The sequence below is a fragment of the Passer montanus genome, unplaced genomic scaffold (genome assembly GCF_014805655.1).
Source record: "Passer montanus isolate IOZ18808 unplaced genomic scaffold, ASM1480565v1 scaffold119, whole genome shotgun sequence".
Classification (NCBI taxonomy): Eukaryota; Metazoa; Chordata; class Aves; order Passeriformes; family Passeridae; genus Passer; species Passer montanus.
This window is the reverse complement of record NW_024358611.1, coordinates 209322-221445: the sequence shown is the minus strand read 5'-3', so window position 1 is coordinate 221445 and position 12124 is coordinate 209322. Positions and strand designations below refer to the sequence as shown.

General features: G+C 48.3%; 1 protein-coding gene across 4 annotated transcripts in view; it reads right to left on the bottom strand.

The window, feature by feature from the left end:
* Positions 1 to 12124, bottom strand: part of EXTL3 (exostosin like glycosyltransferase 3) — a 115471-nt gene that overhangs the window by 28888 nt on the left and 74459 nt on the right. Inside the window, exon 1 of one of the 4 annotated variants that reach the window (XM_039697594.1) lies at positions 9543 to 9671. The exons of the other annotated variants lie outside the window; for them this stretch is intronic. The gene's annotated coding sequence lies outside the window, so the exon portion shown is untranslated. Of the gene's footprint in view, positions 1 to 9542; positions 9672 to 12124 lie in introns of those variants that run through there. 4 annotated transcript variants of the gene reach the window in all.

Genomic DNA, 12124 nt, shown 5'->3' with positions numbered 1-12124 from the left:
TGTGAATTAAAAATATCCCTGTGCTCAGAAGTCTGAGGTTGCCAGTGTGACTCCTTTGCTCTCCTGGAAAACACTACGAGGGAAAGACCAGAGCAGGCTGAGGAGGGATTTAAAATGCACCACACGTGGCTTGGGATTAGCTAAAAGTATGGACTGTCAGTATGAAATATGTGCTGGTGATAAAATGAGCACTTTAAACACACTCCTGGACTCTTCTTCACTATTAAGACTTTATTTCTCATCAACTCAATTGAGCCTGAGGTTGTCACACATTGCCATTAGGACTTATAAAAAAAAAGACAAAGTAAAAACCCAATCTGTGGTTTTATCAAGAGAAACTTCAGGGATGTGTTTATCAGCCCTGGGGAAAAAGGCTGCTGATTTCCCATCGTTCCCAAAAAGAAATTTGGGAGGAGGAGAAGCAGGATAGCTGCTGGGCTTTCCAGCCAACTCATCCCTCTCTCTCCCAAGTATTATTTAGTTCTTTAAACTCACCAAGCTCCACACTGAAAACTCCTGTTGATGTTATAGCACAATGTTGCTGCCTGATGGAGCTGATTACACACACAGAAAGAGGCAGAAAGAGCTCTTAGGGGACCAGGAGATCAATAATTACAGAGCCTCTTCCCAAATGCCAACCTGACTGAATTCTCAGGCACTGCAGCTCCTTCTCCCACGAAATTCAGCTGCTCAGAGCACACTGTCAAAGACTGGGCTGCATTCACAGCTTTCCTCAGCTCCCTGTGCCAGTGGAGTTATGGGAATTACCTGAGGTTCTCCCTCTTTTTTGAATTTCTAGAAATAACCCAGCAGGTCTGATCTGTGAGTGTTTGTGGAGCCATTACCTTGAGCACACCTACTCCTCCCTGCTTACACCCCTGTTATCCATCTCCCTATAAAATTAGGGAAATACTGCTCCTTTCTCAGCATATTTGTGAACAGAGCCTGGAAAATTTAAACTCGTGGTCCTTCAGAGCTCAGCAGAGCAATGCACAACTACGAGGCAGAACGTGGTGGCACTGTAGGGAGGAAAATCCACAGGGATCCTCCTGCATCTGCTAAATCAGTTCCCAAACTCTCTGTGTGCATCCACATTCATCCTGGCTCTCTTTCCTTAAGAAATGAGGGGTCTACAGTGTTATCATCCACAAAATTTTGCTGCTTTCCATGGAGAACAAACCCACCTCTGCCACGCCAGCTCCCTCCTGGCAAACAGACAAGGACCTCAGGGAGTGTGGAAGTGGCTCCCGTGCTTTATCTGGGCTTGGAGAGACACCTTCTATTGCCAAGTCTCTCCTTCATCAGCATTAGGAATGAAATCAAAGAGAGAAAATAAAAATACAGCATATTCTCCCCTTCAGAACAGGCTGTAGTGGAAGAAAAGTAACTCCAAACAAGCCTTCAGCAATGATAACATTCCATCTCCTAATGCTCTCAAACGGAAGGATTACATCCCAAATCTCCCAATCACTTTGGGAACAGGAGCAGTTGAACAAGAAGAATAAATCTATCAGGTGTGTGCTTTAAGTTAAGGTTGGTTGGGAGCAGATCCATCAAAGGAGCAGATGGAAATTTCACTCTGAAATTGCAGGCAGCAGTCTCAGGGATCATCCTGGGGGATTTGTACCATCTCCAGAGCTCACAGGTACAGAGCAATTCCCCCAGGATGAGATCAATGCTGTTGTATGCACAGGTAAAAGGTCCTGTAATCTGGAAATTTCAGGGATAAACTGCATCCCTGCCTTTAGGGAGGTTAATCCAAAGCAAGGAACATTCTGCACGCTTGCAGCTCCATGCAAAGCCAAACCTGCTCCCAGCCCTGCTCCTCATCCACGTGGGCATGTGTGGGGTAAAGAGATCCTGGAAAAATGCTCCATGAGCCCCTCCATGTGCTCAGCCTGGAAAAGTGGGAAACCAGAGGTGCTGAAGAAGGCAGTGGCTTTAGAAGTGGCATTTGAGGAACTCTGAATTTTCCAACCCAAGTTCTTGGGGTGACAGGGCGCTCACTCCTGTCACCACAGCACACAAGTGATGTTCTCCTCTCTCCTCCCAGCTGCAGGGAATGATGAGGGGAAAAGCAGGAAGAGCCAAAAAATATCAACAGCTGGCTCTGAGCACGTGGAATGCTGGGGCTTTGGATCACGGATTGGTTTACACCACACCTGGCAGGACCCAGGACATTCCTCTGGCTGCCCTGGGTGATTCGAGACCCTGGCAAAGGTCTCAGAGACCTTGGCACGGAGTCAAAAACACCCATGCCTTTGATTTTACTCCATGGAAAAAACCCCCCAACTTTGTGTGAAGATTCAAAAGCCACAAGAGTTTGAGTACAATGATAGTTAATTTGTCACAGGGTGAAAAAGTAGAATTTTGGGGTTTTAGAATGGGGGTTCAAGAGGCAAGATGGAGGAATTTGGGTGTGTCCTGTTGTTCTCCTCCTTCTTCTTGTCCTCCATCTTCTGCTGGGATGGTGACACTTTTGGATTGGTTTAGAGTAGAGACAGACTGTCTAACGTAAGTGATAGATATTGGAAAATTATTGTAAATAAAGTACGTGTAGTTTTCAGTATAAAAAGTTAACACCACCCCAAGGGCAGGCGCTGTGCCACAGCCAGAGCTGCAGGACAGATCTCAGCAGGTCAGAGAAAGAATGTAATAGATAAGAAAAAATAAACAACCTTGGAAAGCAGAACTGTCAAATCTCGACTTCTTCAGTCTTCGTGGGGCTGGGAAAAAAGAGATTTTCTAACACCTTGGGGTCATCTCAACACAGAAACCCGAGACACACCAGGTCTGGTGGCAACAGACAGGGTTCAGGAGTTTCAAAGGGAGAAAAGGATCATCCAGCAGGAGTTAGGAGCACTCAGGGAAAGAGCTTGAAACAGGATTTGAAGAAGAATATGAGGCCAACAGATTCAAAACTCACTGTACAACGCCCAGGTTCAGAGACACCCCGAGGTCCTCTCCCACCTAAATGATTGCATGGCTCTGTGTCCAGGCTCCCAGGTGGCAGCCATTCAGAAATGTGAGGAGAAACCTGGAGGTAAGATGTCCTGAGCCTGCCCCCAGCTCTGACACCACCTCTCTCCAGCCCCCAGGGGAAATTGGGCACCCCCAGGCCTCCATCTCTGCCTCCACAAAGCCAAGGTGACCTCAAACCCTTCAAGGCAGACGAGTGAAGAACTGAGTTTGGCTCTCAGCTCTGTGTTCTCATCTAGGCTTTGGGACATGGGTGTGCTCTAGGAGATGCTCAGAGTTGGGAAAACACAGAAACCTCTCCCCCAGGTGCTCAGAGGTAGCTGAGCTCTGCCCTCTGCCAAAGGCTGTCCCCGCTCCTCGGCCGAGCTCAGCCAAGTGCTTCACACTCGTTTATTCTGATGAAATCCTGGAGACAGCAAAACCACATCCTGGTTTTAGAGAGCAGGTAATGGAGGCGTGGAGAAAGAGCTTGCCCAAGGTCACTTGAGAAGCCAAGCCAGCTCAGGATTCACTGCACATCTCCTTGTCCTGTCTGCAAGATCATTCATCTTCCCAGCCTGCCTTCTTCCAGTGGATTCCTTCTCCAGTGCCCTTCTGCTTTTTGCATAATGCATTGTGAAATCTACTTTACATATAGAGCTTTTAGCTCTTAAATTTATTATTTAGTGTTGTTTGCTGGTAATAAACCAGTCACAGGGTTTTATTTATTCTTCCAGGCTGTACACAAGCACTTCTCTGCTCAAAGGAGCATCCAGCTTAGGAGCAAATCCTTCTGTGCCCTGTGGGATGGAGTGGCAGAAAATCCTGGATGCAAAGTTCACCCCTCTCCTCTCCAAAGCCCAGAGCAAGGGACCACAGGGCAGAATTTTCCAAGAAAGCTGGAAAATCCCTAAAATCACCATGGTTGATGTTGTAGTGCTCACCACATTCCCGCTTACAAAGTGCTGAAGATATTTTGGGACGTGGGAAGCAAACCAAGGATGCTCCAGGATGCAGTGGCACAAGCTTTTACTCGCCTCAAAAAGGGATAAATTAGGTGTGGGAGGAAGCAAAGCCTCTCTTTGCTTTTACCTTGAAGTAATTAATGAACAAGAACTCCCTTGAGGTTAAACCACAGCCAAGAGCCGGGCGCTCCCCGTCACATGAGAGAAGCAGGAGGAGGTCAGCTCCAGGCAGGAAGAGAGAGCTTGGTTTCCCAAACACTGACTCCATGAGACAGCTCAAATCCTTGGCATTCTTTGTGGTTTCCAGCCCTAGATAGCTCAGGCACGTTATTTTCCCCAAGGCTAAACCACAAGCCTCTCTCACCTCCTTAAAACTCCCTCATTGCTGCTCCCACAGCAGGAAATAACCACGTGGCAGGTTCAGGCTCCTGCTCTCTGACAGAAGCTTCAGGTCATAATTAAGCAGAAATTTAAAAGTTTCGTTGTCCTGGGGAAGTTATAAGGAAAAACTGCTTGAAAAGCACAGAATTACATGGAGTGTTTAACAGCATCTCACTCAGCCGGGTGGGTTTCTATGGAAAATAATCCATCTGTGTGGGGTTTATGGAAAGTTTGGCCCTTTCCTGCACACAGGGAATAAACCAGTTGTGGAGAGTGAGCACCTCCACTGAGAGGCCTCCACCAAACATGAAATCACTCAGCTCAGCTCAGCACTGAGTCCTCACCACCCAGGGACACCGGGAAATTCTCATCCAGGGAAAGCCAAGAGAAACCTGGGAGCCCTGGCTGCTATATCTGAGCAAGGTCCAGTGACATTCATCAGTGCCACGTGGCCAAATTAACCAGCTCCAAATGTACCCTCCCTCCCTGAAACACTCCTTGACCTCTCCCAGGTTATCCCTGCTGCTGTGTCCAGCTCCTCCCTCCTCTCTCAGCTGCACGGGGTGGGCACCCACCCACAGCCTCAAGCTGAGGGTCTCCTGCACTTTTTGGAGATGTTTCATCACCACCTAAATGGGAGCTGTTCTGTTCCAGGCAGCCTGATCAATCACACCAGAAAAGTTAAACCACCTGATGTGTTGTATTTATACAGCAGGTGGGGCTTTATCCCACACAGTTTATTGCAAAGCAAGCTGGAAATTCAAATCCCAGAATGGTTTGGGAGGGAAGGAACCTGAAAGACCATCCCATGCCAACACCTGGACACCTTCCACTGTCCCAGGTTGATCCAAGCCCATCCAACCTGTTCTTGGACACTTCCAGGGTTCCAGGGGCAGCCACAGCTTCTCTGGGCACCCTGTGCCAGGGCCTCACCACCCTCACAGGGAACAATTCCTGCCCAATATCCCATCCATCTGGCAGTGAGAAGCCATTCCCTGTGTCCTGTCCCTCCATCCCTTGTCCCCAGTCCCTCTCCAGCTCTCCTGGAGCCCCTTTAGGCCCTGGAAGGGGCTCTGAGCTTTCCCTGCATCCTTCCAAGTTCCCCAGCTCTCCCAGCCTGGCTCCAGAGCAGAGGGGCTCCAGCTCAGAGTATCTCTGTATATCTCCATTTCTCCCTCCTGAGCAAAGCTGAACCAGGGCTTGGAGCAACCTGGGGCAGTGGAAGGTGTTCCTGCCCACGGCAGGGAGTGGAACAAGATGGGCTTCGAGGGCCTTCCCACCCAAACCATTCTGGGATTCTATAAAACAAAGGTTCCTGCAGGACACTCCACTCCACGGGACTTGCAGATGTGGACGTGGCCAAAAACTTCAAAACACCCCAAGAAGACAGAACACAGCACATGAGGTCTGTGCGTGTGCCTCTAAAGAAGTCATGAACCAGCAGCAGAGTGGATGATAGGAGATAAACAGCAGCACAATCCATGGTAATTAAATTCCCACAAAGCGCCACTGCTTGGATTTGGGATGCCGATCACGGATCATTCAACACATGCTCTGCTCTGCCTTGTCACTGGTGCCCAGTGCTTCCCTTCCAAGAGATCAGAAACAATAAAAAAACCTCTTTTTAAGCTGTTCCTGGCTGGAGAAGACCAGTCCTTGGAAAAGACAGAAGGGAAGATGGCAAACCCCACTCAGCACGTGCACCCAGCGTGGAGCCTGCTCCTACCGAGGCAGGAAGGGAGAAAATAGGAAATATCCAGAAGATGCTGGGGGCAGATGTAGCAATAACAGCAGTTAGGAAGGGCAAAGTGACACTGTTCTGTTTATTGGAAGGCTAAGAGTGAGGTCAGGCAAGGAGGGATCCGAGGAACCTGACCAGAGCTGGAGGTGAAGGAAGGAATTAACTTTTCAGCTGCACAAGGTGGATTCAATCTCCGAGCGAGATGAGATGGGTTTTGGAAAGCCACGGGTTATAAAAGTTAAGCTGAGGGTTAGATGGAGCCTGCAGAGAAAGAAATTGATCAATTTAAGACCTACTCACCAAATATTCAATAATGCAGCATTGACCAAAGGTCTCTGCTCTGCAGCAGCACCCTCCTGCCCCAGGTTTGTGCTTGTGCTTCACACCTCTGAGGTGGCCACTTCTGGGAAATGCTTTAGGATCCTTCCAAGTCAGAGGTGATTCTGTGATTCTGCCTGCTCCCAGGGCTGGGAGCTCAGGGATATTACCAAGAATACAGCATGACTCTTAGTTTAAGGGCTGCAAACTTAATGAGCAAACACAGCACTTCTTTTGACCTCAAAAATTACTTTTTAGGATAAAAGAGAGGTCTTGAAATTTAAAAAAAAAAAGGCACGATGAAATGCTTCAACCAATGGCACTACTGCATGGAGCCTCTTCCTTAGCATCCCAGAGCAGATGTGCTGCACTCAAAATGTCTTTGTCTATTAAAACTGTGTCAGCTTCAGAGACTCCAAAACTCCCTGTGGCATAAACAGAATTTCTAATGAACAGCTGCAGGATACAGGAGTGGCCGCACAAAACGCAGCTGCTGAGATCATTTTCTTTGCCCCCCTCTCTCACCAGCTTTTCCCTGCTGTCCAAATCCCACTTCCACCCATTTGGGTCTCTCCTGTCCTCCCTCTCTCACAGCTCTGCTGCCTCAGTGCTCCTTCTGCACCCTCCACACATCTCCTGGTCCAAAAGAACCCTCGACCTCTCTCCTGCTGGAGTTTTGCTGCTGCAAAAGGGACAAATTAAGTGCAAAAGGGACAAATTAAGGAGAAAAACGTTATCATGCCAAAGCCTGTAATTCCAGAGAACAAGAGCAATCCTCAGGGAAGGATTTATCCTGAGTAAATTGAAACTCACAAATAGATTTTTTAGCTCCCACGCTGCCTCCCAGGCCAAGGCACCAAAGCATGGCTCCCCTCGTGTGAGCTGGGGGAGCACTTTTAAAATGCCTTTGAAACCCAAAACTTGTCAAGCTTAAAGCCTGGTCCAAATGCACTTCCCAGCTGCTCTCCTGAATTTAATGGTGTCCTCTTAGCTGGAGAAAGAGCTGGAATGATTATTTAGTCAAGTGCTTGTAATGGCCCTGCAATGCTCAGCACGGTACTTGGAGAAAAACATCCGTGGTGCCAACGTGCCCCCGTGAGTTTTGGGAAGAGCAGCACAAACAAAGCTGAATTCTTAATGTTTGATGCCTTCAGTTTCCCATGGGGTTCTCCAGTACCCCATAAAGAGCCTCAGTTCCCTATTTCCAGAGCATTTATACAGAGTTACTGCTTTGGTGAGCTCCATGTCTCAAATCTGAGTGCAAGCAGCTGATGGATTCAACAGTTATTGGAAGACTAACAGGTAAGAGCAGATGCCAAAGCCCTGCTTTATTAGAACCCTCTGACAACATTAAAGAGCATCTAATGCTAAGCAATGTGTCTTTTTAAGGAAATTTTCATTAACTGGCATCGAACATGAAAGCCAATTAATACCTTGTGGCTTTGAGACAATCTGTCTGCTGCAATCACAGCGAGCCCAAATGCTTCAGCCACGAGTGGCGAGACTGCTGCTGTCACTGAGCACCTCCAAGCAGCCAAGTTTTTGCAGAGTTAGTGCTTTAACAGCTCCCCTGGACTGGCAGCAGGATTTTCAGGACAGAGCTTGCTCGTAGGGCTTTGAATGGTTCACATCATAAATGTGATTCCATGGCCAGGAGGGGAAATTCCCAGAGGATATTGTGGATAAACCTGCACTCCAAATAACCCTCACCACTGCCTGCCCACAGCACGGGGTGGAGGGAACCCAAATGTCAGCAGAGAGGGCACATTTGGGAAGCTCCTTTGGCTCCCAAATCCTCCAGGCAGGAATCTCCAACACACAGCAGCTATTTTTGGAGGGAAGAGGGGCCAAATGTCATCAGAACAGCTCAAAAAATGGGCCACAGTGCCAGCACAAGGCTCATGCAGATGAAGGAACTGCTTCCAACACAAGCTGCTGTCTCCCAGCCATCATCCCAAAGATCAGAACTGGTTCCAGCTCACGGAACTGGTTCCAGCTCACTTCAGGGACCGTTGGGAAAATGGATGGTGAGAGGTGCTAATGGATGAGCAATCCACAAACGCCTCTGCTGGCCATTCCCAGCAGTTATTTTGGACACAAGAGCCAGCCCCAGCACCTCAAGCTGTGCCATCTCACTCTCATCTCAGCGCTGGAGCCACGAATGGTTCTGACTGCACAAAATTTCCCTGAGGGACAGCAGAGCTCCCTCCCTTTCAGCCTCACACCACCCCAGGCTGGACAGTGGGTGAGGTTTTTATTGCCATCACTTCACAAAGGCTGCTGCTGGTGGCCAGAGGAAGCACCTGATGGCCAGCCAGGGAAAGGGGAGCCATCCCAGGGGCTGGGAAAGCTGCTGACAAACACAGCTCCACTGTGAACGTGCCACGAGGATGGACACAAAGGCATTGGCCTGGAACAAGGTCAGAGATGGTACAAAATTCACAACTCAATTTGGCCTCTGCAGAGAATCCAAAAAAAAATATTAAGGAAGCACTAGGGTGGCTGTATTAGATCAAGTCAATGATCCATTCACTTCAGCCCCTCACTCCTCATTCCCAGCCACTTTGGTGTAAAATAACCATAAATCAGAGTCATGGAACAGTTTATTCAGGACAATTTCCCTCAAACCATTAACAAATAGGAGTTGTAGGAAGAAGTTCTCCCTTGAAGAACAACAGTTGTCCACCAAAATTTTTTTTTGAAGCAATCAATCACAGACATTCTCAATGGTAGAGAGTCTGAGATGTTAAAAAAAGTGGGGGGAAAGGAAAGGAAAAACACACCAAGCACTCAGTTCCACAGCTTCCTGCAGCAGCAACTTCCACAGATGAGCTCTGCAAGTTGCCCAGAGAAGCTGTGGCTGCCCCTGGAACCCTGGAAGTGTCCCAGGACAGGTTGGACAGGGCTTGGAGCAGCCTGGGATGGTGGGAAGTGTCCCTGCCCATGGCAGGGGGTGGAATGGGATGAGCTTTCCTTCCCATCCAAACCATTCTGTGATTTTAAGGGATTTCCTTTCACCAGCTTCAAACCCAACCCTTTCTAATTCAGCCCCTGCTCCCTTCTCCAGCATTACACACATCCACAGGGATGTGGAATGACAGGACTCACACCCCAACCCCAGCAGATCCAAAGCAACAGCAGCCCCAAAGCCACCACGGGAACAAGAAGTGCCACCTTACCTTCTCCAAGCTGCCTGACATCCCACCACATGCTCCTCTCTGCACCAGGCAGCACAAATCTTTTCAATCCTGGCAGCCAGCAGAGTTGGCAGGGAAGCAGAAATACGAGGATCCCACTGCCAAGGGATAATTCCAGCACAAATCTGCACTCCTGCTATTGTCTCCCCCCTTCCTGATGGACACCCTGCTTCTCCAGAACACTCCTTTTGTGGAGCAGCCCTCCCTCTCTTTTATCCAGCGTCCTCTCTAACATCTTTGTTCTGTTCCCATTCCACTCATTTCCCAAATTTGTGCCTAGTTTCCTTTTTTTTTTTTTAATTGCTCTCAATATGTCACTCTATATTAGTCAACAGCAGATTTATTTAAACGTGTCAATGCTGTTGCTTAGCAGATCTGACTGTGCTTTACCATTGCAGCCTCCTTCAGAGTCACATGTTCCCCTTCCCAGAGCTCCCCAGCGTGTTTGGATCACCAGGAAGTTTGAGGAAAACAAAAAAAAAAAGTCTGATTCTAAAGGCAGGCCACTGGCCTGCCTGGGAAAACTTCAGGAAAACAAAAAAAACACCTCGAAAAACAACCAAGAAGAGGAATTCTGCCCCAAAACCCACATGATTTTATTTCTCCATTAGGAAGCAGCACCAGGTTCTGGTTTTCTTCCATTTCCTACCTTTTACCCATGAGTTTCAATAGGAGTAATCAAGTAAATGATCATCCAGAGCTTTGGAAAGGGTCTGATACGGAGCCAGTATCAGCTTTCCCCTGCAGCAGCTAATTTTAGGAAATGGCCTTCAACCACTCTATAAAAGGCTGGCAACACCCAGGTGAGAGCATGTTCTGACCTTTGAAATTAGATTTGTGTCTTTGCTGAGGCAGAGAGAGAAGATAATGTGCAGCTAAATCCCCCACAGGAGGTTTTCGGCTCGGGCTATCCGAGCTCCCACAGTGATGGTGTTGATTTGGCCACTGCCCCCAAATTCCACCTTGCACATTCACAGCTCAGTGACTGGAGAGCCCAGTGGCTCCAAGCAGCATCAGCTCCACACTAAACTGTGGCACAGATGTCCCAAAATGCTGATGGAATCACAGAATCATCAAGGTTGGAAAAGCCCTCTGAGGTCACTGAGTCAAGCCCACCCTAAATCATGTTCTCATGTTTTACAATTTTTTTATGAAAAGGACTAAGCAAAACCAAGGAAACATCACCCTTCTGCAATCCACTGAAGCAGAACAGCCCCAAACTCCCAAGAGCACCCCAAAACCTGCTTTGTGGCCACCAGTCTGCACATTCATCAGGGTTCTGTGAGATCATCTCCATGGCCTGGCTCCACTCCACTCCCACATTGCCCCCTAAGCCAACCTCATCTTCTGCCCCAAAATCTGCAGCTCAACCACCACCTGCATCCCTCCCATCCAGGCTGGTTTAGAATCCCAGAATCCCAGAATCCCAGAGGGGTTTGGGTTGGAAAAGAGCTCAAGCTCATCTCCTTCCAGCAGGGATGCCACTCACTAGATCAGGTTGCTCAGGGCCCCATCCAACCTGGCTTAGGGGGAATTAAATCCCAGAAACTGATGCCATCAACACCATCTCCAGCAGCTGCTAATTCCACATTCAGAGTGCAGATCCCATCCAAGGAACCGGGTTCACAACCTTGGGAATTGACACCACAACCTGAGACAGCCCAGCTGAAGACAAATCCCACAGCAGGACCTGCCAGAAGGGCTGCTGATGGGTTTCCAAAAATAACCCAGCCCCCTTTCCACAGAGCCTGATGTCCATTTACTTACAGCCACCTAAAAATAGCCCTTCCCCTTCGGATCGATGAGGGGAGCCGACAGAAGTGAAAGGAGCTCATCACTCCACAAACACAGGACTAAAGGAGATAAAATCCTTTGGAAATGCAGCGTAGGGAACAATCCTGCTCTGGCCCCGAGACAGCCAGCTGGATGGGTTTAATGATTCTTCTCCAGCACCAGCTGTGATTGAATTTATTTCCATTTGGTGTGATTAAAAAGAAAGAGACAGATAAAAGGGAGAACAAAAAGTCCAAGATTTCAAAAGACACTAAAAATAAAACAGTTTGTGTGCGCTTGGCACCCTACCTTGACAATTTTTATATGTGTCAGCCAAGCTCAATAACCCAAAAGGAAGGCACGAGTCCTTTATAGGTGGGGAAACAAAGGCACGGAAATGTCAAAATACCAATCCAATCATCAATAAAATCAACAGCAGGAACAGGTTTAAAGGGCAGGCTTTCCTGAGGCACCTGCCTATATCCATGCCCTCAGATCCCTGTGTATTTACTCATTATGGAGCCATTTTAATTGTTTCCATTGCCTGGCGAGTGCAGGTCGGTGCTGAGGGGTTCAGTGGCTCCTCACCACCAGTTCCAGCCCATTTAGCTGATCAAAGCCCGTTTGCACCTCGCGGGGAAAAGGCACTTCCTCAAAATTCCAACGTACAAGTTGAGCAGCAGGAGGCCTGGAATTAATCCCTTTATTTCAACATTAACATCTTTTAAGTGTCTCTAAGCAATTGTGAGGGCTTCATTAAGAAAAGGCAATGAAAGCTCTCGTGAGCAGCC